This window comes from Manis javanica, chromosome 2 (assembly GCF_040802235.1).
Source record: "Manis javanica isolate MJ-LG chromosome 2, MJ_LKY, whole genome shotgun sequence".
NCBI classification, from domain to species: domain Eukaryota; kingdom Metazoa; phylum Chordata; class Mammalia; order Pholidota; family Manidae; genus Manis; species Manis javanica.
This window is the reverse complement of record NC_133157.1, coordinates 212350741-212357771: the sequence shown is the minus strand read 5'-3', so window position 1 is coordinate 212357771 and position 7031 is coordinate 212350741. Positions and strand designations below refer to the sequence as shown.

The 7031-nt window shown below is 39.2% G+C and overlaps 1 non-coding gene across 1 annotated transcript; it reads right to left on the bottom strand.

Annotated features, from left to right (window-relative positions):
• Positions 1-3609: 3609 nt before the first annotated feature.
• On the bottom strand, positions 3610-3716 carry LOC118969796 (U6 spliceosomal RNA). The gene has a single exon (XR_005061940.2). It is a non-coding gene; the product is annotated as a U6 spliceosomal RNA (small nuclear RNA).
• Between the last annotated feature and the right edge of the window lie 3315 nt (positions 3717-7031).

Genomic DNA, 7031 nt, shown 5'->3' with positions numbered 1-7031 from the left:
CCTATTTACTATTTCATGCTTTGGTAAATAACATTTATTTCAACTTCCAAATATTAACTGCCAATACATTTAAATACAATTGAGCATTGCATGTTAACCTTATATCATGCTACTCTGCTAACTTCATTTATTAGTTCTAACAGTTTGGGGTTCTTTCTTTTCGGTAAATTCTATCAAATTTTCTATATAGATAATAAGGCCATCTGTAAGTAAAGACAAGTGTATTTCATCCTTTCCAATCTGGATGCAATTATTTTTCTTTTTCTTGCCTAATTGTGCTAGCCTAGGACAACGTTGAATAGAAGTGATGAGAACAGATATCCCTGTCTTAGTTGTGATCTTAAGGGAAAATAATTGTCTTTCACCATTAACTATATGTTAATTGCAAGGTTTTTTTCATAGACGTTCTTTATCAGATTAAATTCTCTTTTTTTTTCTAGTTTGCCTAGAGTTTTAATCAAGGGTTAATAGTGCATGTTTCTCTGCCCTTGTGCAATTTTCTCACTTGCATGCAGAGAGAGGGAACCCTCTGCAGTTTTTCAGGGTTCTTTCCTGTGTGCCGCTCTCTCTCTCCAGTACTTCAGTCTGCAAACTCTAGTCAATCTTCGGCTTCCCCAGACTCCCAAGTCCATTTCTCCAACATGGGGAGACCAGTAGACTTAGCCTGGGTCTTTTCTGCCAGCAACACAATCTGGAAACTCTCTCAGGGCAGTAATCTGGGGTAACTGTAGGGCTCACTGCATGCATTTCTTGTCTCTCAGAGATCATTGCCCTTTGTCATCTAATGTCTTATGTCTTCAAAATCATTGTTTCATATGTTCTGTCCAGTTTTTTAGCTGTTTCTACAAAAGAGTTAACATAGTCCCTGTTATTCCATCTTGGTTGGAAGCAGCAGTCTTTCCTGGGAGTTTTTATAAGTGCATATTCTTAGGCCTCACTGTATATATAAATCAAGGCTATGTCTTGGTAGATGTGTATTTTCAAAACTACCCACTGAATTTATTGACAGTCCTTGCTTGTGAAGTTAATTTTTGCTTAGTTTCTATCTAATGAAACCTGAACTCTGTGGGATAAGTTTCAGAGCATGACTAGGACCCTGCATCAGGTTCTGTTCCTTTAGCCCTTACATCGGCTGTTCTTCCCCTGTGTATAACCACCGTCACTGTCTACTACATTAGCACTAATGCTAGGAGTGCTAATTTAGTTTTATACATTTCAGCAATGCTTAACATCTAAATAGTCAAAAAACTAATATAAATCCGGTTGCTTAATAGAAATCGTGAATTTCTTCCCCTGTGGTAAATATTACATGCCTGTATAAGATGAGGAAGAGACAATGCTCTATGCACCATCATCTTCCAGAAGGGAAAGCCAGAGTTTGGATACAGTGAATATTCACCAAGATTGCTATCCTGTTCTGTCTTTTATGCATCACTGGATACCTTCCCAGTAACGCCACCCCAGTCGCTGTATTTCCCAGTGGTGCTGGTTACTTTGAAACATGTTTTAAAACACAGCTGGGCAGTCACCTCCTCATGATGTCTTCTCACAAAATTCTAGGTGGCTTTAATTGCTCCCATTCCTGAATGCTTATTGTGCAAGACACACAGCAGTATTTTAGCCTTCTTCATGGTGTATTAGAAGTGTGTTTTTATATGAATAACACCTGATTCAGTATTTTGTCACATGAATGTTCCTAGGTAACTGATTTCACGAAAATCACTGATTCGGCATATCTATTCCTCCTATTCAGTCATTCTAGAAATATATTTAATAAATCTAGACTATATGATAATATACATTATGTAATATGAACATATAATTATGAATGCATTTATGATTATACAGTTTTAAAATACATATAATATGAATATAGATTTACTTCTTCTTTTCTGGTATTCTGCCTAGGAATACAGATAACCGAGTTATGTTAAGTTCAATTAATATTAAAGAGCATTAAGTTGGCAAGTCCCCTGTCTCCTGTGCTGCCAAATTCTGATCTCCTGGGTATGTAACTGACTTACAATGGCTGAATATGCGGGGAGTTGTTGCCATCTGGGATTCTTTAGTAATGAGCACACCCTAATACTGTAGCTACAATTCCTTAGGATGATCCGTGAATCCTCCAATATACCACTGATTTTTAAGGAGTCAAGGAAAATCACACTTGGCAGGACCTAATCCCTCCACGCAAATGTTAACTCAATGAAATTTTACCTCTTTGTTCTTCAGATATCTTCTACATTATTCATAGCCTGTCAAACAATGTATAAGCAAAAGAATGGAACTTTGTTATAGCTCAACAGTTTGATTTTTAAGTACAAATGCTATGTTTTAACTGTGAGGTTTGACTGACTCTCAGGATTTAAAAGGATAGGTGGGCTATGTGTATACATGCAGCCAAATCTAAGGCTGTCACACCATTCTCAGTGGGAACCTTGACCGTGTGCAAACCCCATTGATAATGAACTCAACTCTCTGTAACTGAGGTCCAAAAAAGGAATGTTTTTATGTAGAATCTAGCCCATCCATTGATCAGCAGAATCCTACCACAGAGAAGAGTAATCACTGGCATAATTAATTTCAAAGAGGCACTAGACACCATCTAAGGAAATGTCTCTAATTGGTGGGGGAGCGGACAATAATTAGAATTCCCTACCTAGTTCAGTGAGGAAGAGGATGGAGCAGTATGGAGCATAAATATGTGACAAACTTTGAAAGAGATCCTTTTTAACCTTTCAGAATTTGCTAATCCCTGATGCAAACAATGCTTTACAGCCTTGGCTACAATTCAAACCATCTGGGGTGTTCTCAAAACTCCTACCACCCAGGTTACATCACAGAACAAATTAGAATCTCTGGGTTGGACCCAGACCCCAGTAGTTTAAAGAATCACCTGGGAGAAGTAAGGAATCCATAGGCCTGCACATAGGCTGGGGCTTGCTAAGCCTGGAGCCAGGGTTCCCACCCAGCTCACATTTGAGTAGCCACAAAGAGCCTCTCCACTTTTCACTAGACACCTCTCCAACTAAGGATGACTGTGCCCTCCAGGGAAAGTGTTATTTTTAAATTAACAATTTTTCTTTAATGGTGGTAACACACACATATAAACGTTTTAAGTGTACAGGTCAGTAGTGTTAGATATATTCACATTGCTTTACAACAGATCTCTAGAAATGTTTCACCTTGCAAAACCAAAACTGTATGCCCATTGAACACGAACTCCCTCTTTCACCTCCTCCATGCCCTGGCAACCAGTGTTTTATGTCCTGTTTACATAAGTTAAGCTACTTTAGATACCTCATAAAAATAGAGTCATACAGTATTTGTCTTTCTGTGACTGGCTTATTTCAGTTAATGGTTATCTTCACGGTTCATCCATGTTGTATCAAGTGACAGAATTTCCATCCTTTTAAAGACAAAAACATTCCATTGCATAGATATTCCACATTTTCTTTATCCATTCATCTGTCAGTGGATAATATACACCCAGAAAGGGGATTGCTGTATCATATGGTATTTCTATTTTAACTTTTAAGGAATCTCCATACTATTTTCCATAGTGATTGAACAATTTTTAATTCCCACCAACAGTGCACAAATGTTACAAAAAATACGGAATGTTTCAGGAAATTGCATGTCATCCTTGAGAAGGGGCTATGCTAATCTTCTCTGTATTGTTCCAATTTTAGTATATATGTTGATGAGGCAATCACTAAATAAAAAATCTTTGAGATAATCTGCAGAACTTATTAACAAATTCCAAGAAGCTGGCAGACTGAGTTTCCCAGATTTATTTTAAAAATGCATGTTTGAATAATTCATCTCATTATAAGAGGATTCCTATGAATGGTCAAGGAAATGTTATTAATAAGGAGCCCTCAAAGCATAGTCCCAGATCAGAGCATCAGCCTCACCCGGGAATTTCTAGAAATGCAGATTTTCAGAAGTTTAGGTCACACCCCAGTTGTACTAAATCAGAAATAATGCAGGTGGGGTCCAATAACCTGTGTTTGAAAAGCCTTCTAGGAGCCACTGATAACACACTAAAATTTGAAATGCTCTCTAGGTTATAATTTTATGGATCCTGAAAAGAATCCTCTAAGCTCTAATACTTTTCCTATTAATGCTCAAAATGTCAATAAATTTATTCCTTTTCGTTTTATTTTGCTATTTTCTCATTGGATGGTTGGTTGGTTGGTGAAACAGCCTTGCTCTAAACATCGGTGACCTCCAGGATTAAAAGCAGTGGTAGTTCATGATATAAAACTGGAGAATATTAACTTCTTAGTTGTGATGTATTCTGCAAAATGAGGATTCTAGATCAAACATAGCAAATATCTGCCTTACATGCCACCACTTTTCCAGAGCCCAAGGCAGACATAGCTATTTGATCAAGACAAGCTACACCACCCAGTCCAGATAAGGTCTCAAAATCCTTAACACAGGCCTACCAAGAAATTAGAGTTATGTCATGAGATGAAGCCCATATGCCACCAGATAATCTTCATTGGCCCATTTAGCTGTGTCCTCGAGTACTATGGAACACTAACAATTCTAGGATATTCTCTAGAACTGTAAATATTCTGTGAGTTTAGTTTCCTCATCTACAAGATATTCCTAATGTTATCTACCTCATGGGGTTTAAGGAAGATTAAATGAAATAATATATTTGAGCCAGCTAGATCAACACTAAACAACATATTTTTAAATGTCACTAATCTCAGCTCCTGCATTCTTTACTCTTCTTTACATTTTTCCTGACCGCTCACCTTACCCTTGGCCTGTAGCTACAGTTGATCAAGCTCAGTGTTGTCTGAGAGGTGCGGGTGCTCCTAGTATTGGCTTAGCAATAACGAGCATTGACTGATTTCTTAGCCTTTGACCCCATTGCAGTGCTCCCCTTATCACTCTGCTTATTGAGTCTGCACATTGGCTTGAATTAGTGACTTTGGATGAAAAAAAGCCCTTTAGCCTAATCTCACAACAGCAAAAATCCAAGTAATCATCTCTCCAGCACAAAACTAAATTCTGTGTATATATAACCAGTGTTTTAGTGCTGACCTAATAAGATGTTAATGAGGATGTTTCCCCCCTGGATTAGATGTAAAGAAGTTAAGATTTATTGCAGTCCAAGCATGTATAAGGGCTCTGTTAGCCAAATGCCATCACATCTGATTTATTCTGCACAAGAACATTTTAAGATATGTATAACTACATTGTTTTGGATTTACAGATAAGAAAACTGAGGTTCAGAGAAGTTAAGAAACATACCCAAAGTCATAAGTTTGAACGAAGAGCCAGCTGCCTAATTTGCAGGGCCCAGAGGAAATGAAGATGCAGGGCCTCCTATTCAAAAGATGATCCAGAATTTCAAAACAGAGACCACAGAGCATTAAACCAAGCACAGCGCCCTCTGACGACAGAGACCCGGGCTACTACACAGGTTGTACACCCAAGAAGCCTGCCCAGCATATGTCAGAACAGACTCCAAAAGCTGGGTCATTTTTCTCTTTCATCACATGGGAGAGCCAAGTGGCTTGGCAGGAAGTTTATCTTGGATCTGTGGCCCTGGGAAAGGCTAAGAGCTGCATGGAACAGGAACGAAACCCTAAGTTTATTGAGTTAGCCTCACGATGTTGACCCTCGGGAGCTGCCCCAGTAGCTGAGAGAACACTAGATCTGACTCAGAAACCTGGATGAACTCAAGCAAGCCATCCAGCCTTCCTGAAGACGTGTGTGTACGGGTGTGTGTGTTGGAGGTGGGGGTGGGGTGGCAAGGGGGCAGTGCCACCACTTTGTCATATCTCACAGATCAAACATTACATGGATTCGAGCACATAACAGTATAGAGCGTGCAAACGAGGATACCATCTGTGGAGTTGGTCTTAAACTAGCCCCAACACTGTATTCCAAACTGCCTCTCCCTGACTCTGAATCCAATGATTTAATTACGTGCCAAGAGGATTCCAGGACAGAAGAGAAATCTAAACTGTGGCCAGTACTGGGATTCTGACAGAATGGCACATGGATGAACTGTAGGGAGATCGTTCAAGGACCATGTGAGAGAATTCACTGAGTATTTGGTAGGTCCAGAGTCATCGGCTTGGGCACAAATTCTTTTATTTATTTATTTGTTTGTTTGTTTATTATTTTTTTATTTTGGTATCATTAATCTACAATTACATGAGCAACATTATGGTTACTAGACTCCCCCCATCATCAAGTCCCACATACCCCATTACAGTCACTGTCCATCAGTGTAGTAAGATGCTGTGGAGTCACTACTTGTCTTCTCTGTGTTATACTTCCTTCCCCATGCCCCCCCACACACATTATGTCTGCTAATAGTAATGCCCCTTTTTCCCCTTTGTCCCTCCCTTCCCACCCATCCTCCCCAGTCCTTTTCCCTTTGGTAACTGTTGGTCCATTCTTGGGTTCTGTGAGTCTGCTGCTGTTTTGTTCCTTCAGTTTTTGCTTTGTTCTTATGCTCCATTTGTATAAGTGAAATCATCTGATACTTGTCTTTTTCTGCCTGGCTTATTTCACTGAGCATAATACCCTCTAGCTCCAACCATGTTGTTGCAATGATAGGATTTGTTTGCTTCTTATGGCTGAAAAATATTCTATTGTGTATATGTTCCACATCTTCTTTATCCATTCATCTACTGATGGACACTTAGGTTGCTTCCATTTCTTGGCTATTGTAAATAGTGCTGTGATAAACATAGGGGTGCATCTGTCTTTTTCAAACTGGAGTGCTGCATTCTTAGGGTAAATCCTAGGAGTGGAATTCCTGGGTCAAATGGTATTTCTATTTCGAGCTTTTTGAGGAACCTCCATACTGCCTTCTACAATGGTTGAACTAATTTACATTCCCACCAGCAGTGTAGGAGGGTTCCCCTTTCTCCGCAACCTCTCCAACATTTGTTGTTGTTTGTCTTTTGGATGTTGGCCATCCTAACTGGTGTGAGGTGATACCTCATTGTGGTTTTAATTTGCATTTCTCTGATGACTAGCAATGTGGAGCA